This window comes from Bos grunniens, chromosome 6 (genome assembly GCF_055505025.1).
Source record: "Bos grunniens cultivar Pamir isolate PY7600 chromosome 6, Bosgru_T2T1.0, whole genome shotgun sequence".
Taxonomy (NCBI): Eukaryota; Metazoa; Chordata; class Mammalia; order Artiodactyla; family Bovidae; genus Bos; species Bos grunniens.
The window spans coordinates 58,917,385-58,939,551 of record NC_141170.1 but is presented as its reverse complement, the minus strand read 5'-3'; the positions used below and the strand labels follow the sequence as shown (position 1 = coordinate 58,939,551).

Below are 22,167 nucleotides of genomic sequence, written 5' to 3'. Positions count from 1 at the left end.
ACCCCATCTCCACCCCTAAAGAAAGCCCCAAGAGGACAGAGAACTTTTGCTCTCCGCTGCACACCTAGTACCCGGCATCTGGCACATAGCAGCTACTCAATAAATAACAGCTGAGTCTGTGTCTACATAAGGAAAATAGGTTTTTTCAAAGTCTGCTTTAAACCCGTTTAATCCACATTCAGCTTCCCTGATGGCTCAGTGGTAAAGAATCTGCCTGCCAAGTATTCCATATTCATCTTTTTTTTTTTTCAAGTATACCTATTAACTAGGTCTATATTTTGATAAATTTTTCTAATTCATAAAGAATTACCACTAGCTCCACCTACAAAATCCCATGGATGGAGGAGTTTGGTGCAGGCTACTGTCCATGGGGTTGCAAAGAGTTGGGCATGACTGAGCGACTTCACTTCACTTCCACCTACATAGTATATTGTTTAAAAAAAAAAAAGTTGCTCAGTCGTGTCCAACTCTTTGTGACCCCATGGACTGTAACCCACTAGCCTCCTCTGTCCATGGATTTCTCCAGGCAAGAATACTGGAGAGAGTAGCCATTCCCTTCTCCAGGGGATCTTCCCAATTCAGGGATCAAACCCAGGCCTCCTGCATTGCAGGCAGATTCTTTACCATGTGAGCCACCAGAGAGGCCCAGTATATTCTTAAACACAGATCTAACTGAACATTTACATGCTACTCATTCTTAATGTCCCATTCAGTACATATGATAAGTAATACAATGATTTGCAGAAAGTACTACAAATATTAGCTGATTATTAGGTATATTCAGGGTTTTTAAAAATTTCTTGCATTGTCCATTTTACTATCAATTATGATGACAGTTTCCAAATCAACTTAGAAATGAAAAATATCCGGATAATTGTAAATCAGCCACAAGCCATGATCAACAACAGTCAAAAATAACTACATCCACGATCTTCACGCACCTTCAGCAGAATTTACATACTGTTTCTTTGTTTGTTTGTTTTTGGTTGTGCCATGCCGCTTGTGGGATCTTAGTTCCCTGATTAGGGATGGAATCCAGGCCCCCTGCAGTGGAAGCACTGGGACCCTAACCACTAAACCGCCAAGGAATTTCTGTTTTTTAACTGCAAAGAACCTTCCAGGAGTATACACTCACCTTCAAGACCACTTCTAGGCACCTAACCTGGTGATCCAGCAGATAAGACTGTGCTTCCAATTCAGGGGACATGGGTTCAATCCCTGATCAAGAAACTAAGCTCCCACATGCCACCTGGCACAACAACAACAACAACAAAAACCCTTCTAGGGTCCCCAAGCCCAGTAGCCACAGGATCCCACCAGCCATCGGGGAAGTTCTTTACAGAGTTATAGATCTAAAACTAACAGGAGGACACACAGAGGAAGCCGCACCTGCAAGCACCAAGAAATGCAGTTTTATTTAACCAAGGAAAATCGTGCAGAGGGAGGGAATAAGGCAGGGACTAGCAAACCAGTATGACAGATCGGAGAGTGTTGTGCCACTCAGTAAACGCAAGACCAGAATTTTGTAAAAGGTTCTGCAGAGATATTAACAACTCAGACAACGACACTAGCACTCATTTCATGCCAGGTCAAGGGGAAATACTTAACTGAGCCCTGAAATTGAGAAAAGAATGGAGATGGAATCCTGTAGCCACAGTTGACATTTGGCAAAATCTCAAAGGTCTGAAGAGACAGCTAAAAAAAAAAAAGTGCAAGTTGTCTTGACAGTTACTTTCAGAGCAATCATTAATTATAATTAAATGACAATAGAAAAAGTGATAACCAAAATAGTAACATGAGTTAGTTAAGTGTAATTATCTGTAGGGCAAGCAATTCACAAGACTGGTTCAAAACAGAGCTGTATGATTTAGATGGAAATCAAAAAAGATTGCCAAAGACTAGGCTATGATTTGGAAACAGAAGTGCTGAAATGATTGCGCCATTCCCACACTTAGCTCTGCCTTGCTTGTTACTTAGTCACTGCCTCCATCAAGGACTCATGGTGGCACAGAAAATAATGAAACCAGAGAAACCAGAGAAGATATGGTAGCTTAATAGGAGAGGTCTGGGGAAAAAAAATCATGCTTATGTAGAAAGACGTGCTTGTAGTTATATTTTGAGTAGAACACACGAGTAAGTACTACACTTTCCATTGTACTTGTGCTGTGTAAGAGTCTGTGCTTTATTCACTTATTTGACAAATATTTATGGATTACCTACTCTGTGGCAGGGGCTTCCCAGGTGACTCAGTGGCAAAGAATCCACCTGCCAATGCAGGAGATGCAGGAGACAAGGGTTCAATCCCTGGATCAGGAAGATCTCCTGGAGGAGGAAATGGCAACCCACTCTAGTATTCTTGCCTGGATACTCCCATGGCCAGAGGAACTTGATGGGCTACAGTCCATGCGGTTGCAAAGAGTCGGGTACAACTGAGCACGCACACAGTCTGTGGCAGATTCTGTTCTAAGATGCTTGACAAACATCAATAAATGATACAGATGTTCTACTAGAGAACAGACAAACAGTAAGCCACACAATCATAAAATATGCTAAAAAGTACAGTATTAAAAATAGAGCAGGGTAGGGAGAGAGAGTGCCAACAGGAAGGAGGAATTGCTGCCCTTCCACAAAGGGAGGAAGAGTAAAGACGTGGAAGAGGTGGAAAAGTAGAGCTTGGATGTATTTGGGGAAGACAGTTCAGAGAGAGAGAGTAGTGAGTGCAAAGGCCATGGAAGCATGAAACTATGGCTAAAGCAAAGCGATAATGGGGTGACTGATAGGAGATGAGATTTAAGAGGTAATGCAGACTTTCCTGACATTCCAGTGGTTAAGACTCCATGCTTCCAATGCAAGAGGCACGGGTTCAGTCCCTGGTCAGGGAAAGAAGATCCCACATGCTCTGCAGTGTGGCCAAAAGAAAAAAAGGTAATGGGACTAGAAATACAGTGCCTCGTTGGCTTTTGAGGGAGATGGAGAAGCTCTGGAAAGTTTTCAGTAGGGAAATAACATGATCTGACTGTTTTATGAGTCACTCTGGATACTGTGTCAAATACGAAGCATATGGGATCAGGGCAAAGGTGGAAGCAAGGAGAAGAGAAAAGCAGATTCTGCCATTCCACTGACAATTTCATTGATTAACTTTAGCCGATGGGGAAAGGACAAGACCCTTCACACCGTAGTAGGATGTGTGAGAACACAGGTGTCACCATTTGGTTCAGGGTCTGTGTGGCTCATACACTTCCCACTGGGGGAGTGACTCCTAGGTCCCACTCTGGGAAGATTCCTGCCTTCCCAGGGTTGGTCTCAGCCACTGGGAGTGACTGTGAATATGGAGCCACGCAGAAACAAGGCACAAATTCCAGGGCTCCATAGTAGTAAGCAGTTTCTGCTTACACTAGCGAATCTACAAATAACTTGAGGTGGATCCTGCAACCCACAATATAGGGCAAAGAGCAAAGGAGGTACCTGGGACAAACTATTGTTTGCACCAGCTAGCTTGTTATTGGATTCCCTTTGCCCTACAAATAGGATTCCACTGGAGGCAATTCTCTGAACACAAGTCTTCACCACTTGCCCTCCTTCCGCTTAGCTGAGAGTACACCAACAGCCATACCAGAAACACCAACCACCGGGGCTCACAGAGCTGTGCACTCCCTCGATATTGTTCTTCCTCGGTGGATCTCTGTTCACTCTCCCTAATTTTGAGAAAATGCACTTTTCCCTGATAATTATCTAATAAATTCCTTGTAATTTGAGAAAATACATTTTCCCCTTCTCATTGTTACCTAGTAACAAGTCTGGGCCTTCTAAAGTCTGTTAAAGAGCAGAAAAAAAAAGAGGTACAAACATTTAAGTGTTTGCCAGTGTGATGGGCACCTAAGCTGTGCAACAATTCAGCCCCTCCCTTCCCCATCCAGACTGCTTTCAGAAGCTTGGCTGTGGATATAGCTTCCATCCTGGTTGCTTTCTGAGTTCACTACTTCTCCATCATATTTTCTCTATCCAACAATTTTTGCTAAAACGCTTATGGAAAAATAGAGGTCATCCAAATAAATATGACTCATAATACATGCCCATGAAATGAAAAAAAAAAAAGCTGTCATTTTAGATGGTAATGAATTTGGGCAAAGAAATTCTTATTCATTGAGCACTTAACTATAACTAGGGACATTGAGGGATGCAAATATTATTTAGACACAAATCCTGCCTCCAAAGAACTTAATGTCTGTTTGGCAGGGGAAAACAGTATATGTACAAAAAGTATCAAATGATATAAAATGCCATGAGAAGTGCACAGATAAGACACTGGCAGTTCTGAGAAAGTCTCATACTCTGATTATGAATATGACCCGTGAACACTAACCAGCAGAAGTCATAATAGGAACTACTTAAGTTTGCTGTATTAAGGTTTTCCACATAGAGTATTTCTACTTTGCATTAGCCATTTCCAGATCTATACTGTTTTCAGCAGAACATTTGGCAGTCTCTCACTTAATGGATATGATAGCATCATTCTTTTTGCTTCTGATAAAACATCATACAGTTGATGATCATATACAGAGAGGAAAGAAAAAGGCATGTTAATGATTCTAAGTTAGCTTCTTTCTACAACTAAGTTACAAAGATCAAAAGAAACTTGCAAAAAATAGTGCCTGCCTATAATGGCAATGGCATTTGGTCAAAAGGAGTGATCTTAAGAAGAGAATCCTAGATTACCATCACCAGAATAAGTCACAAAAGGAGTGAGTAGTGAGATGAGAAGAATTCAAACACAGAAAGAAATCCTAAAATGATATATAACAAGTGAACAATGTACCATATCAGACTGACTGCATGCCAGGTACTGTTCTGAGCCCTCTTTATAAAACAGATTGATTTATTTAATCCTTGTAACAACTCTGTGAGATAGGCATTTTACAGCTGAGGAAACTGAGTCATGGAGAGATCAGGTAGTCTGTAAGTGGCCAAGCTAGGATTTGAACCAAGGTAGACTGTATTCTTAGCTACTTCTCCATGGAGTTTGAATTTAATGTGAATGGTCATCCTTTCCCCACAGATTGTCATTTTCATGTGGGCTAACCACTCCTTCTTTTTCTCCACACATGACCAAATTTGGTTCAGATGGTAAAGAATCTGCCTGCAATGAGGGAGATCTGAGTTGGATCCCTGGGTCAGGAATATCCCCTGGAGGAGGGCATGGCAACTCACTATAGTATTCTTGCCTGGAGAATCCCATGGACAAAGGATCCTGGTGGGCTACGGTCCATAGGGTCACAAAGAGTCAGACACGACTGAGCAACTGAGCACACACCCTGAGAACAAACTAGCCCACGGAGCTGAGATCTTCTCTGCATCATCATGCTGCAGCTTTTGCCTTTTATAATCTAACTAAATTCCAAGGTAAATTCTCAACCGCTGCATTCTTCCCTGGGAAAATGGTAAAATCATCTGCACATAGAAATATATCATGATTATTAGCTGGAAGAATAAAAACAACCACAATAACAACAAAAAACCCATCAGGCCATTGAATTTTCTGTTAATAATAAGCTGCAGTGCCCTACTGAGTTTCCCGTGTCACCAAATTCTCCCAGTTGTAGTTACACAAAGGCAACTTTGTCTTGAGATAGCTACTAAGAAGATGGGCCTAATCTTGGCAAGGGCTTGGTGTACCGAGAACCATGTTATTATTTTTGAAAATAAATGACAGCAAACAAAGAGAAATATTATTTACGCCGTCTTTTCAAAAGGCACAGTGCTATCATCATCATGGACATGGAACCCCACTTTCGGACACATGAATATTTTACCTGACCTCAAAAGGCCCAAATACACATTTTCAGAATGGCAATCAAACTGATCTAAGAAATTAACACCTGAAAAAAAATCTTCCTCACTTTCCTAAGTACTTCTTTTGTTTTCTTTTGGCATGATATGTAATGCTTTACAAAAATGATTGAGTGAAGACTCAGTGCTCTGAAAGGTGAATACTTTTTATTATAATTTGTATAGGTTGGCATTTCCTTGGTCAGGTAGAGGTGTCTTGTTTCTGTTTCAGCTACACAATGCCCCACATTCATTGTACATCCACCCATTGCCCATTGGTATGTATAATTAACCCTTGCTTGTCCACATGTGGATTATCCATTGCTTCTACAATCCGGTTGGTTTTTTTCCCCCGGAAACTCAAGGAATATGACCAAAATTGACTATTAGCCAAAGCAAAGCACAATCAGGAAGCAAACACTGTCAGCAAATCCCCTTTCATCAACATACACCCACCAACTATGGTCTTGGCACTGGGACGTTATGTTCTCAAGAGCTACAAACATATAATATTCCCAGAGACAAATATCATGATTTGAGGCCAGCGATTGTTTTCTTGACTAATGTAAATGGCTGTAATATATAAGCATACATTTTTGCACTGCCGGGAATCTGCTGAGACCAAAGGACTGATATCTCCTCAAAATCACAAAGCGTTTTCAGGCCTATGCCAGCGCTTTGTCTTCCGGTGTCATCTCTCTTAAGCGGCCTTCAGAAAGGTAGAGATTGTTCTTTTGATTTCTAAAACGATCCCACTCTTTAAAACCTGGTAGGGTTTACCGAAAAGAGAAACTATAAACTACAGTCAAGCATTTCTACTATAGTCTCAGTTTTGTTGTTTTGTATTTTACAGATGTATAAACTGTTTATATCTAAACACTCCCACAAATCACTTCGGCATAAACTAACTGCCTAAGATGACAAAATCTCCACATTCACAGTGAAAAAGAATGCTCATATTATACACCTAAGTTACATAAACTAAGCTGTGGGTTTTTGTTTTTTCTTTTCAGGTGTCCTTTAAACCACTGCAGAAAGTAGATGAAAGCCAGAATGGAGTGTGGTTGAAGGGCCTGTGTCTTTTGTAATCAGTTTACTTTGGGCTGTACCTAGAGACAACATCTTGAACTCATTCAAATGAGCCATCTAGTGCAGTGCACTAGGGCATTTGAATTACAAAAGTGGGGTGGGGGGTGAGCCTCAGATTCCTCCAGTTGCCAGTTCACCTGCAATAGTTGGAGGGCATTAAATCCCACATTATTTTAGGGGTTTGGAGCTCACTTGTGTCTGGCCATTTATTCCTCCAGACACTCTGTACCCTTCTACTTCCGCTGGAAAATTCCTTCCTCGCCCACTTCTCAGGGCAAAAAGAGAGGTTCTGGAAAGAGGGGGTACACTGACTTGAAGGGAAAGACACCCTTTCCCTCTGAGTCCTCTCCCCATACAGATGCTGGCAGAGCAAAAGGAGAAGCAACTATAAAGAGGCAGAAACCATCAGAACGCAAGCTCAGACCATTCCAGGAGTCTTTTACTGACAAGATGATTCAGGACCACACACAAGTGGCAGGGTGCCATTTCCCCCTAAATCCCAGTATGAGAGGTTTCTAACAGCTTGAGGTGGCAGTTGAACAATCGCATATTATCATTGCTATGCTATTCTTCTCGGGAGTTTCTAAAAGCCTTCTATCTCATAACCCAAGTCATCCCTGCATTGCCATTATTGACAATCCTTTTCTAGTTGTTCTTTGAGGCAATGACCCTGGCAAGTGGCTGTCTGGACTAACACACACGTCTCACAATATTAAATCAGAAAATCAACATCATCATAAGACACAGAGACTGCTCCCAAGAGGAAAAATACATCTTTTAATCGGGCCAATAGCTGAAGCGTTCCAATATAATCTTTAACTTGGAATCATGCTGACAAACATTTTTTTAAACTGTATTTATGTATTCAATGTAACTTCACAAACGTTTGGCACACAAACCCTAGGTTCTTACAAAATCTATCCTTTAGCTAAGTCGTATGAATCCCACACTTAAGCCCTCTTCAGAGCAAGTTTTTTTCTAGGATTATGCATCCTCTGGGAAAACCAAATCAGAGTTTCACTTGAACCTCAGGCCAACTTTGAGGAGATCTCCCTCCCCCCACTTGCACTCCTGTATCCAGTGCTGAAAAATCAGAAGGGACTTGAAATGTAGAGGTGGAAACCTGTCTGAAATAGGCAAATACTTCCCTCTAGCAGTCAAAGCTCAATCAATTGGGACGTGATAGATTTTTTAATCGTCAGATCAAGAGTAGAATTTGGAAAGCAAGTTCATTTTGTAAGAAAATTATTTTATCGGCTTCAATCTTCTAATCTTTGTTTAAATTACTGAGAACAGGTTCTGTTACTAGTAAATCAGAGAATAGTCTAATCTGAATGCTCTTATCATGTGAGGGGGAAAAAAAAAATGAGAGTCATACTAAACACCAGTCAGAGCAAGTATGAGGACACATGTCCTGAAGCACATAGTTTCCTTGCTTTCTATCTTGATTTCATCCTCAGTGTCACCAGCTGTTTTGGGCAAAATTTAGTGTACAGCAGCACAGGTGGGAATCAAAAATACGCTGACAATTAAAACTACAGAGATTGGAGTAAAGTGATGATGCCAAATTTTCAATCTTACAAGCTTCTGAAAACTCAAAAACCAAGAAAAAGATGAAGAATCTTCAAAACTTGATTCATTTTTGGCATCTGTTCACAAAACACTCTTGAGCAGATGAATTTAAGTGTAGCCTTGTCAGGTAAAGAAGCGTGACAGAGTCAGACTTAGGAGCTTGGTTTTTGTCAGTTTATTTCTTCCTTTAACAAATATTGAAATAATAACACTGGGCAGATTTCTCATTCTCCCTCTGTGCAGTAATTAAGTCAAAGAGGCCAAAATGGTTTATCAGAACAAGGTGAAGGGTAAGGTAGACAAGAAAGGATATGAAAACCCAAATTCCTTTCTTTCCTTCCTCCTGTTTCCATTTTGGACTGGGTTAGTTCTGTTTCCCTCCAAGATTTCAGATCATCAATCTGACAAGGATTATTGTTTAATAATAATATTATTGTAATAATAATTATTGTTTAATTATTATAAAAACAATAATAATATTGTTTAATAATCCAGGCTCCTCTGACCACTGAATTCTCCAGGCAAGAGTACTGGAGTGGGTAGCCATTCTCTTCTCTAGGGGATCTTTCTGACCCAGTAATTGAACCTGGGTCTCCTGCACTGCAGACAGACTCTACCATGCTGAGCCATGCTGAACAGCAATACAAAATCCTGCAAAACGCTATCTCATCGCCTTGATTGGGTACTTGGCTTTGTCTAGAGATTGTGTTTTATGCTGTTGAAAACCTTTTACTTTTAGAATAGGCACCTACAACTCTCAAATGCACTTGATCTAAATTGCAACTGTGCTTAAATCTGTGGCAACCTCTTCACATTTATGCTTTTCTCTGCCCTAAAAAATTCTTGTGACTCTACCATAACAAGTTCTAAAGAACAAGATTTCTAATCTATATTCATACTAAAGAACACTGGGTGAGCCATTAGAATGTGCTACATCAGTAACAGTACAAATCAGCATGGCAAAAATTAGCATGGCCTATGAGTAAAGTACCTCGAGGACACAATCTCAGATAAGCCGCAAGAAAGAAGACACATCCCCAAATGCTTTGGGACAGTACCCAAGAGTAGATGAACTTTTACCTTAATAAAAAATGAATCACTATTTGAAAAATTCCACTTCATTTATTTTATCTGATTTCTTAAATATCCAGTGGCGGATTTGTCAGCTGTCATAGTTCATCAGCCCTAGACTTTTATACAGATTGAATTTTTAACTTTAAACATCTAAGCCTGTGCTCAGTGTTACCTTGGGAGGTAAATGACTCCAAGAAGATATTCCCCTCATATCCTCCCCCAACACACATCCCCCAGTAACCCTCCCCTCCTTACCACTCACTGTGAGATGCCTGTCATAAAAGTTTTCTCAATCACACTTTAATAATCTGAGTCTAAAAAGTCACCTGTGCCTCTGGACAGCCCAATCATATGCTTTCAAGAGCGGGGGAGAAAATTGCTTTTTGTATGGAAGAGGTTTCATCACCAGAGGAAACGATGGGGCTGACTGTATATAATTTTCTGCTTTTCCAGAAGCTGATGCTTTTAAAAATCTTATTATAAACTATTTCTTTCCCATTAAATATCCCAGAGTCCGAAGGCGGACGGTAGAATAAGGGGAGATAAGGTCGAAAGAGAGCAAAACAAAATTTCAAAATCTGGACCCACAGGTAAGATTAAGGGACAGTAGTTAGAAAGATTGCCAAAAACGACCTTACCTTTGTGATGTATTTGCAGTCGCCCACTTCTGAAATTAACACCATTCAGAGCGCGGTAGCGACTGACACAGCTAGGAAGTAACCTACAACATCTTCTCGGCCTCCCTCTTTTTAATGTAAAACCAAAATAAGGAGTGTCCAGCGACTCCCTACCGCGCCGCTTAAAGCCACAGATCGTTTCAGGCTTCACTCCCAGGCTCTGGGAATTCCAGTTTATCAGAATCTCTTAACCTTGGAAACCCGCAGGAGAGAAACTCTCTCCGAGGACAACTCCCCGAGCCCCAACTTCTCACTGTCCCAAACTGCACATTCCAAAGTGAGAAGCCGGCGCGATAACCAGAAGGCAGTTCTCTCGGGGCTAAATTCCTGGCGGGAGCGAGAATTCGAAAGCGCGGCGAGTTCCCCTGGCAGAGCGGCGCCGGACCCGCACCCGGGGGAGACCGGCGGCCCCGGGAGCCCTGCGTGCGTCCGGCGCTGCGCGCGGGGAGCGCTCGAGCCTCGGCTCCGGCTCTTCCCTGTTCCCTCCTCCCGCTTCTGCCCTCCCCCATCCGAGGCCGTTCGCCTCACAGTAGCAAGGTTGTCTCTCGTCTACTCCCTTCCCTTAAACTCACCAAACCAGATTTTTACTCCCAACACCGGCAACTTCCCGTAAATCTGCTCTGAAATTTTATCCTGCTCGCTGAGCCTCCGCTGGCTGAAGGCCAGTGCAACATTCCTGTTGTTTTAGGAGCGCAGATACCTTTGCTGAAGGTTGGGGATAAAAACAAAACAAAACAAATCTGCCTTGATGGGGAAGAGACGTGGGGACTTCACCACACAGACTTGTCGCTCCCCGCTCAAAAAGTCACATCCATTTTAGACAGCCAAGAAATAGCCCCAGCAGTGGCACCTGCTCCACCTGAGGACATCTGCCCGAAATCAGACGTCTGGCCCCCCGCTTTGGGCGGTTGAGGGAAACCAAGCAGAACCACGTTTGAGGAATAAGGAACCAGCTGTTGAATCACGAGCCGGTCGGTACACCCCACCCCCGTCCTCCCCCCACCCCACCCCCCGCCCAGTAAAGAAGTCGTGTAACCAGGTAGGATCACAGCGAGCTCGGCGGCGGGCCTGGAGGAAGGGGGGGACCTCCCGAGAGTGTCCTTACCTGAGGCAGAACAGCTCGGACGGGCACGGGAAGGAGCGTCACGCGGACCAAGCCCTGACCTTTGCCGGGGCCTTCACAGCAGGGCCTGGGGCCTGGGGCCTGGGCGCTGCTGGTTCAGAAGTGGCTCATTTTAATACGCTGTGACCTAAAGTTACAGCTGGTTTCTAGAAAGGGTACAAAAAAAAAACACTGCATTTTAAAACAGCAGCCAAGCCCTCCCTTAACCTCGGCCCGATCCTCTGGGGAGCCGGTTCTAACCCCCATCCCAGCCCCATCCCCAAGAAATCCGCAATCTGTGCCCCACCCCTTCGCATTACCTGTTTATACAAGAGTTAAGGAGCCTCACGCATTTCAATAGAGCGCTAAGCCTGTTTGTAGGCGCGTAATCGGCCAACAGGAATCGAATTCTGTGACTAAACAAACTAGAAGAGGAAGCAGGCACCACCAGGAACCTAAAACGGAGTTGTGATTTCGGGTTGCAGTGTCATTCAACTGAGGGGAGGAAAAAAAAGTGCTACTTCTCATTGGGCTGCTTTAGTGAAGAGATAGTTAAAATCTTTTTTTTTTATTTGCGGGTTAAATGAGTTAATACATACAAAAAGGTTACAACAGTGCTTGGTACACTGTGTTAGTTGCCACTAATGCCACTGTTTTTTAAAATTATTATTATTTGTACTATAGCTTTTTTCCTGAAGAGGTGGGGTCGTGATCAGAGAAGTGGGCTCTTGAGCCAACACTGCCACTCTCTAGTTGTAAAGCCATGAGCCAGTTTCTTTCTTTTTTCCTTTTTTTTTTAAACCTCTCCCAGGGTCCCTATCCGGAAAATTCAAACAGTGAAATTTCTGCAGTTTACATTCATTGAATATAATGAAAATAAAGGTCCTGTAAAAATAGTGTTTAAGTGATCTCCATCTCACTTAAAAGTTGCCAGATGGACAAGATACATGAAAATAAGTTGACCTGTACACTCCATGAAGTTCTCTGACAGCGAGGAAACTCAGGATCTAGCCATCTACCACAGATGTGTGCTTCATTCGAATTCGGATTTAGGCACCTAATTTGCTGTCTGACACCGGGAGAGTTACTTATCCTATCCAATGCTGGACAAATAATGGTTATTACCATTTGAATATCAGTGTGAAACTGGGGGAAATAATTTTTAAGCTCTTCATAAATATTTGAAAGTAATTATTGACAGTAAGCATGTGCAGTGCTGATGCCCTTTTTTCTCCACTTAACTTCACTCTTAAGGAAATCATAGCCCGTTTACCCAAATGAGGCCTTTAGTACTTTGCGGTGCACCTTAACCCACCTCGTTTTGCCCTACAGCACCATCCTATGCAGCACTTCATTCCTGTTTTGCAGATTGAAGGCACTGAGGTCAGCTAGAGCACGTTTTCCCTGAGTGATGAGGCCGAGATAGTTCTCAGCTCCAGTTAAATCTAAAAGCATAGTTTGCCACCTTTTGGAAAAATGATTCCTTCAAACCAGCCAAGAATTCTGAAACATTTTAAATCTCTTTGATTTTTTATCTTCCCTGTGGTGCAAGACTTAACAGATCAACTAAATGTTTTCTGAGTTTTAGATTCATTCCTTGTTACTATATGAAGATCCAGCACTGTGACCCCTTCAGGGTTCCCTCACCATATCTAAGATGCCGGATACAGACAAGCGTTCCACAGCCTCAAGACAACTTAAAAACTCTGACTCCACATAGCTCAGATTTTTCTTTTCCGTAAGTATGAGAATTGTTACCTTGAGAGCCTCACAGTGTCAGGGACCTTCTGAGTTAAAGAATTCAAGAGGGGACATTCTCAGGCTCACAGATTTTCCCACCTCTTTTTCCAGGCTTTTCCATAGGAAGCAATGGGCCAAACCAGGGGAATAATGGCTAGGAATAATCAAGTAAGTTTGAAAGTGTGGAGGTCAGTGACTGCAGGTGAACTGGAGCTGGAATTAGGGAAGATGGCCCTTGAGGAAGCCCAGCTCCCCGGAAGCAAGTCCTTATGACAGCCCTCAGTGGTTCACTTTCTCTCAAACGAAGCCTGGCACTGCTCCTTCTTTCTCACTTTTGTACATTGCCACCTATTAAGTGGATATTATTCCTATTCCTAACTACTTCCCAGTGCTGTCCCTAGGAACATAGAGAAAATAAAACATTTTAAGTGACAGTCTATGGCAAAAGAAATATGAATGTTTGTTACTACTTCTTTGTGGCTGACCTTGATGTCTGTTCCTCATCTTTACTATTATTATCATTATCATCATCATTATTTTAATTCTCAGGCAAATCCCATGATCTTGGGGCATTTGAATTCTGTAGACCCTTGCCTTTTGCTTTCTGTTTTCTCCTTTTCCTTCTGCCTAAAAGGCAGAGGGCTAGAATGAATGCCAATAGCATGGAAATTGTTTCCCCATAGTTCTAAGTTTGAATCTCAATTTTACCTCTTAGTTATGTGCTGCTGGGTAAAATGCTTAGCTGCTCTTGAGCTTCAGTTTGTGGTGGTTGTTTAGTCACTAAGTCATGTCTGACTCTGCAACTCCATGGAGAGCTTCAGTTACTTCATTTATAAAATAATAACCCCTCCCTCTCTGGATTTGTATAAGAGTTAAATGAAAGGTGAAGTCTCATTATGATTACTGGCACATAGTAGATACTCCCAGAAGTGGTATTGCCTTTGGTACCTGGAAAAAACCTACTCCATGGCTCACAAAGAATTGTCTTTCATATGTTTAAGATAAAATAACACTATTCCCAAGACACCCTCATTAATAGGAGCAATCCTCCTACATTTGTAAAGAACCACAGTATAGGACTTCCCTGGTGGTACAGTGGATAGGAATCCACCTGCTAATGTAGTGGACACAGGTTCCATCCGTGGTCCAGGAAGATTCCATTTGCCTTGGAGCAACTAAACCTGCGAGCTGCAACTACTGAAGCCCATATGCCTAGAGCTTTTGCTCTGCAACAAGGGCCACTGCCATGAGAAGCCTGAGTAGCCTCACCTTCTCACAACAAAGAGTAGCCTCTGCTAGCTGCAATTAGAGAAAGCCCAAACATCAAGGAAGACCCAGCACAACCAAAAATAAATAAATAAAAAAATTTTTTTTAAAATCACAGTATAATAGTAACAACGAATCTAACATACACTTTCCAACAGTGATGTCATCTTTGGTCGTGAAAACTGTATAAGGTATGTATGCTGCTGCTGCTGCTGCTAAGTGGCTTCAGTCGTGTCCTACTCTGTGCGACCGCGTAGACAGCAGCCCACCAGGCTCCCCCGTCCCTGGGATTCTCCAGGCGAGTGGGTTGCCATTTCCTTCTCCAATGCGTGAAAGTGGAAAGTGAAAGTGAAGTCGCTCAGTCGTATCTGACTCTTAGCGACCCCATGGACTGCAGCCGACCAGGCTCCTCCATCCATGGGATTTTCCAGGCAAGAGTACTGGAGTGGGGTGCCGAGTAAAGCACAAATAATTTGCATCACTCCATTGCTCAGATTAGGAAACTGAGGTTATCAAGAGTTGTTCCAGGTGCTAGTAAGTAGCAGAGTCAAGGTTTTTTGCTTTGGGTTTCTTTTTAAAACTTCTTTTCACTATTTCCTATAGCTAGAACTATGATTACTCTATTTCTGTATCCAGTTAAGGAACAAGATCAAGGAGTTCCAAACAATTATTTTATCTCCCACTTGTGGGGAGAAATCTAGGAAATTCTAGCCAGAGTTTCAGGACACTTCTCACCTTGGAGGCATGGAAACCCACAAAGAACCCCATCAAAGACCCCTATGAGAGTGAGGCATGCTGAGTCTATGCAATAGCTTCCAATTCTATGAGAGATAGAAGAGCAGCAAGATAAAGAGCTCGGGCTTGATGTCAATAAGACCAAACTTTGCATCTTGGCAATTGTGGGGAACAAGTTACCTAACTCTCTGAGCCTCAGTTTATGGTTGATGGCAACACCTAACTGTGGAGTCATCATGAGGATTAAAAGAGGCAATACACATAAAAACACAGTGCTCGGGACTTCCCTAGCAGTCCAGGGTTATAACTCCTAAATTCCACTGAAGAGGGTGCAGGCTCAATTCCTGGTCAGGGAACTAAGATCCCACATGCCATGAAGTGTGTCCAAAAATTAAAAAAAAAAAAAAAAGCATAGTGCTGGACACAGTCAAAGTTTTCAACACATTAGTTGTTTTTTTTAAAGACCAAAGACCATGCACTAAAATGGTACATGTTAGGCCTAAATCAGGCATGTAATAAATGCAAAGAGCTTAGAATGATGCCCAGAAGATTATAGCCCAGTAATTGCTATATAACTGTTTGCTGTTATTACTGTTATAATTATTTCCCTATATAACAACTCTTTGTAACAGTGGTTATATGATAAGCAGTTGACTCTCTCTGTCTGTCTCTCTGTCTCTCTGTCTCTCTCTCTCTCTCTCTATATATATATATATTTTTTTTTTTTTTTCTGTTGCACCAGGTCTTAGCTGAGGCATGTGGAATCTAGTTCCCCAAACAGAGACTGGAGTCTTAGTCACTGGACCACCAGAGAAGTCCTCAAGCAGTTGACTTTTATGGGGAGGGAGCCTCTAATGTTTATTTCTTATGGGAGCTGAGATCATAAAGTGAAAAAGGCAAATATCTTCTCAATGGACTTACTTTCTACCAGTTTCCCTTGTTCCACTTAATTTTACCTGAAATAGAAAATGTATTAGTAGATGGGATAAAATCACCAATCAAACTTACTGTTGAGCTTGATTGGATATTTTGCCCAACAGAAATTATTTTAAAAAGTAACCCTCTGATGTGGCTTCCCTCATAGATCAGTTGGTAAAGAATCCGCCTGCAACACAGGAGGGTTCTAAATTATCAACCCTCTGGTAACTTAGAACATGCAACTCAACCCAGAGAGACCTCTCACCCCCCATTTCCAGTTTCTCATTTCCTCATATGGTGGCCACTAGCTACTCAGTTGTGTCCAACTCTATGCGACCCCTGGGACTGCAGCCTGCCAGGCTCCTCTGTCCATGGGGATTCTCCAGGCAAGAATACTGGAGTGGGTTGCCATGCCCTTCTCCAGGGGATCTTTCCAACCCAGGGATCAAACCCAGGTCTTTTGCATTCCAGGCGGATTCTTTACCGTCTGAGCCACCAGGGAAGCCCTAGCTACTCATAGAAGCCTTTTTTAATGAATCTTTTATTTTTAAATGTTTATATTAAATCCCCACTGGACCTAATATGTGCAAATTTAAGACATGTTATTTCTGGGCACACTTTAACCCAAAGAATTCAGCGCAGTGATTAATCCTAGAATGCAGTCAGCAGTCCATTGGGTCAAGGGATGAGGGAGGGCAGTGCGAACTCCGTCAAAAGGGCGTCTGGGTTTGTGGTTTCCATGCCACACCATAGGAGGGCCCCTAACTGAATTTTAAAAATGCACTGAGTTCACAGAAAAGGGAATTAAGTATAGCAGGGGTTCACTTCGAACATTAATCTCAGAAGCCAAATCCTTCATTTTGAGAAAGGCCTTCAATACAAGGAGTCCCTTGACCTCCGTACTTCCTGCACAAATAGCTCTGCCAAAGCCCGTCTGCTTAGACTGCAGGCTTTCCCCGACTCACCCGCCTGCTGGGATGGAAGGAACCCTGATGGAAATTACAGGCCCTTAAAGGCCCACTAGAGACCAAAACATGGTTTTGTTAGAGCAACAAATGCTGTTAATTCCTTTATATCCCTTTAAGGCTTATGCCCCACCAGAGAAGGTCTCCAGATTTATTTTTATTTTATAGTGGAAAACAGCCTCACATAAGAAGCTCAATTGTTTAGCAATAACTAATTAAAAATGATTGTCAACATAAAATTACTAACATTTATTAAGTGCTTCCCAGAGTTTTTGCTAGAAGCTGTGTTAAGCACGTCACACATATTAACTATTTAATCCTCACAACAACCCCAGGAGATAGGATAGAATGTTTTTATACCCATTTTATAGCTGAAGAGACCAATGCACTGGACAGGTGACAATGCTGAGGTCCCACAAATAGAAAGCATCAGAACTGAGTTTTAACCCAGGCAGTCTGGCTCCTGAGCCTGTGATCCTAACCACTATACTCTACGGTCTCAAAAAAGATTCTGTATTGTCTACAATTACATTATATATAAGTGTATATATCTATTAGCAGTAGTACCAGTGTAAAGACAGGGCCCGGCACACAGTAGGCACTCAGAAAATGTTTGTTAAATGAATAAGTGAATGTGGATATACATTTGAATATTGTGATATCAGTTTGTAGAAGTGGGTGTCAAGGAAGATAGGGTTTAGCTCAGCGAGGATCTGAGCTTAGAGTCACACTGGAGATTGAACACAAAATAAGGTTTTAATTTGACACATTGTACAAGATGAGTATTTTACAGGACAGAATTCATTTCAGGTTTAGTCAAATTTACTGATCATAAAAAGCACATAAAATAATATGTGCTTTGCTTCTATTGTTTCTCTACTTAGAAGATCCTTGTATACACCTTCTATCCATCCAACACTGGTTTAAGCATAGTAGTTACAAATATGTGGAGCCAGATACCTAAGTCTGAATCTTGTCTCTCCTGCTTACCAACTGTGTAACTGTGGTCAAATAACCATCTAGGGCCTTTAGGCATCTTACCAGTACCCTCAGCATTAGGAGTATTGGGAATTTTCCATGTGCTACTACAAATAGGGTCCTGGGAAGACCACTAGAACATTATAAGCCCAATGTAGGTATTTCCTGTTAGGATTCATCATCCAACTGTCTACTTTTTGTTTTAAAAATGCAGTGCTTGGATGCAGTCTCAAAAATGACAGAATGATCTCTGTTTGTTTCCAAGGCAAATCATTCAATATCACAGTAATCCAAGTCTATGCCCTGACCAGTAATGCTGAAGAAGCTGAAGTTGAATGGTTCTATGAAGACCTATAAGACCTTCTAGAACTAACACCCAAAAAAGATGTCCTCTTCATTATAGGGGACTGCAATGCAAAAGTAGAAAGTCAAGAGATAACTGGAGTAACAGGCAAATTTGGCCTTGGAGTACAAAATGAAGTAAGTCAAAGGCTAACAGAGTTTTGCCAAGAGACCACACTGGTCATAGCAAACACCCTCTTCTGACAACACAAGAGACAACTCTGTAGATGGATGTCTCTTGTACTCTGTGTACATGGATGTCACCAGATGGCCAACACCAAAATCAGATTGATTATATTCTTTGCAGCCAAAGATGGAGAAGCTCTATACAGTCAGCAAAAACAAGACAGGGAGTTGACTGTGGCTCAGATCATGAACTCCTTATGCCAAATTCAGACTTAAATTGAAGAAAGTAGAGAAAACCACTAGACCATTCAGGTATGACCTAAATCAAATCCCTTACGATTATACAGTAGAAGAGAAAAATAGATTCAAGGGATTAGATCTGATAAAGTGCCTGAAGAACTATGGACAGAGGTTCATGACATTGTACAGGAGGCAGTGATCAAGACCATCCTTAATAAAAAGAAATGCAAAAAGACAAAATGGTTGTCTGAGGAGGCCTCACAAACAGCTGAGAAAAGAGAAGCTAAAGGCAAAAAAGAAAAGAAAAGATAGATATACCCATTTGAATGCAGAGTTCCAAAGAATAGCAAGGACAGATAAGAGAGCCTTCCTCAGTGATCAATGCAGAGAAATAGAGGAAAACAATAGAATGAGAAAGACTAGAGATCTCTTCAAGAAAATTAGAGATATCAAGGGAACATTTTATACAAAGATGAGCACAATAAACGACAGAAATGGTATGGACCTAACAGAAGCAGAAGATATTAAGAAGAGGTGGCAAGAATATACAGAAGAACTATATAAAAAAGATCTTCATGATCCAGATAACCACAATGGTGTGATCACTCACCTAGAGTCAGACATTCTGGAATGCTAAGTCAAGTGGGCCTTAGGAAGCATCATTACAAATAAAGCTAGTGGAGGTGATGGAATTCCAGTTGAGCTATTTCAAATCCTAAAAGATGATTCTGTGAAAGTGCTGCAGTCAATATGACAGCAAATCTGGAAAACGCAGCAGTGGCCACAGGACTGGAAAAGGTCAGTTTTCATTCTAAGCCCAAAGAAAGGCAATGAGGAACCAGAGATCAAATTGCCAACATCTGCTGGATCATTGAAAAAGCAAGAGAGTTCCAGAAAAACATCTATTTTTACTTTATTGACTATGCCAAAGCCTTTGACTGTGTAGATCACAACAACTGGAAAATTTTGAAAGAGATGTGAATACCAGACCACCTGACCTGCCTCTTGAGAAATCTGTATGCAGGTCAGGAAGCAACACTTAGAACTGGACATGGAACAACAGACTGGTTCAACAGGAAAGGAGTACGTCAAGGCTGTATATTGTCACCCTGCTATTTAACTTATCATGAGTACATCATGTAAAATGCCGGGCTGGATGAAGCACAAGCTGCAATTAAGATTGCTGGGAGAAATATCAATAACCTCAGATATGCAGACGACACCACCCTTATGGCAGAAAGCAAAGAAGAACCAAAGAGCCTCTTGATGAAAGTGAAAGAGGAGTGAAAAAGTTGGCTTAACACTCAACATTCAGAAAACTAAGATCATGACATCCTGTCCCATCACTGTATGGCAAATAGATGGGGAAACAGTGGAAACAGTGGCTGACTTTATTTTGGGGGGCTCCAAAATCACTGCAGACCAGTGATTAGGTTGCAATGACCAACCTAGACAGCATATTTAAAAGCAGAGACTAGTTTACCAACAAAGCTCCATCTAGTCAAAGCTCTGGTTTTTCCAGTAGTCATGTATGGATGTGAGAGTTGGACTATAAAGAAAGCTGAGCGCCAAAGAATTGATGCTTTTGAACTGTGGTGTTGGAGAAGACTCTTGAGAGTCTCTTGGACTGCAAGGAGATCCAGCCAGTCTATCCTAAAGAAATCAGTCCTGAATATTCATTGGAAGGACTGACGCTGAAGCTGAAGCTCCAATACTTTGGCCACCTGATGCGAAGAATTGACTCATTTGAAAAGACCCTGATACTGGGAAAGACTGAAGGTGGGACGAGGTGTCGACAGAGGATGAGATGGTTGGATGGCATCACAGTCTCAGTGGACATGAGTTTGCATTATCTCTGGGAGTTGCTGATGGACAGGGAGGCCTGGCGTGCTGCAATCCATGGGGTTGCAGAGTTGGACACGACTGAGCAACTAAACTGAACCAATATTTATCGAACATCTACCATGTGTCAGGTTCTGTACATCATGCTAAATATAGAAAAATAAATGAGATACAGTCCCTATTTTCAAGGAATTTGGGTTCTATGGCAACAGGTAAGAGACATCCAATGGCCTTACAGTATATGAGCCCAAGAAGTTCATGGCAGTTTAACTTTACCTTAAAGAGTCCACCTAGGAGAGATGATGTCAGAACTGAGAAGTCTGAAGTTTGCTTAGGAGCTGGCCAGGTAAAGAAGGCGGAGAGGTATATTTCTGTTTCCCCAGAACAAGAGAGATGGTGGATTCAGGGATGTGAGACAAGGAGCTCTCTATAGCTAGAGGGTTAGATGGCAGTAGTGTAAGATGAAATTGAGAGACAGAGCAGTTCCTGAGAATCATCTGATATGCTAAGGAGTTTCAGAAGGGCTTTGAATAGGGGGTGCAGAGATCAGATTGGCAAACCTGTGAGAGGCCATAGTAGAGGCAAAGTAGATGGAGAAGAGGGGATTAAGGATATATTTAGAAGGTAAGAGTCATGGGGCTTAGTGACTGATCAGATATTGAGGATGAAATAGGAGACACAAAAAGGTTTGGAGTAGAGACACTCACTCATTCCAGAAACATTTGTTGAACATCTACCATGTGCCAAACACTGTTCTAGAACTTGGGAAAGCAGCAGTGAACCAAACAGGCACAACCAAATATTGTCCTCATGGAGTTTACATTCTCACCGGGAGAGACAGACAAAAATAAATATGAAAATAAATAAAAATATACAGCAGGTTTAATGATGGTAAGTACTATGAGGAAAAATAAAGCAGGAAAGCAGGGAAAGGAATAGAAGAGTAAAGCAAGAAAGGAATATAAAGCTGAGGTAGGTTGCAATATTTCAAAGGTGGTCAGAGAAGGCCTCTCTGAAACGGTGACATTGAGAGGGATGAAGATGGTGAGGGACAGAGCAACTGAAATGCCCAGAGGCAGTGTACTCCAGGCAGAGCAAGAGCCAGTGGTGGTTTAGTCACTCAGACACCTCCGACTCTTTGTGACCCCATGGACTGTAGCCTTCCAGGCTCCTCTGACCATGGGATTTTCCAGGCAAGAATACTGAGTGGGTGGTTGTTTCCTTCTCCGGGGGATCTTCCTACCCGAGGATCAAACCTGGGTCTCCTGCATTGCAGACGGATTCTTTACCAATTGAGCCAGAATGTGGATCAATTTGAGAACATCTGGAGGGCTGGTACAGCTGGAATGGAGAGATGGAAGGAGGAAATGATAGGAAATGAGTTAGGAATATAATGGGGCCACGAGACCTCCCAGAGTGTTGAGAGGACAAGAGGAGGACAAGAGACAGGATCTCTATCCCAACCGAGGGAGAAGAGTCCATGGAGAAGGCCAAGGAGAAAGTGTCTGCCCAGGAAAAAATGAGATTCAAGAAAGAAGGCATGTTCATGAAGTCAAGTGAGGCAAGGGTTAAATGAAATAATGATGGAAAACTATCATTTTGTTTGGCAACCAGGAGATAACTGGTGACCTTGACAAGGGTGCTTTCAGTGGAGTGGTAAAGCTGGGTGGTAAAG

The 22,167-nt window shown here is 42.1% G+C and overlaps 1 protein-coding gene and 1 long non-coding RNA gene across 23 annotated transcripts in view; one reads left to right on the top strand and one right to left on the bottom strand.

The window, feature by feature from the left end:
- The window catches only part of RBM47 (RNA binding motif protein 47), a 276,212-nt gene that overhangs the window by 164,659 nt on the left and 89,386 nt on the right, over nucleotides 1-22,167 (bottom strand). For 5 of the 19 annotated variants that reach the window (XM_086406036.1, XM_086406028.1, XM_086406052.1 and 2 more), the window contains exons 1-2: nucleotides 11,661-11,855; nucleotides 11,344-11,507 (exon numbers count right to left, since the gene is read on the bottom strand). The gene's annotated coding sequence lies outside the window, so the exon portion shown is untranslated. The other 14 variants (XM_086406032.1, XM_086406026.1, XM_086406051.1 and 11 more) reach the window with 9 other exon arrangements.
- Nucleotides 11,072-20,673, top strand: LOC147370774 (uncharacterized). Of its 4 annotated transcripts, none has more exons than XR_015165453.1 (3): nucleotides 11,072-11,209; nucleotides 12,929-13,078; nucleotides 18,208-20,673. It is a non-coding gene; the product is annotated as an uncharacterized LOC147370774 (long non-coding RNA). The 4 variants fall into 4 exon arrangements; XR_015165455.1 differs by lacking the exon at nucleotides 18,208-20,673 and adding an exon at nucleotides 15,824-15,982; XR_015165454.1 differs by lacking the exon at nucleotides 18,208-20,673 and adding an exon at nucleotides 14,505-14,644.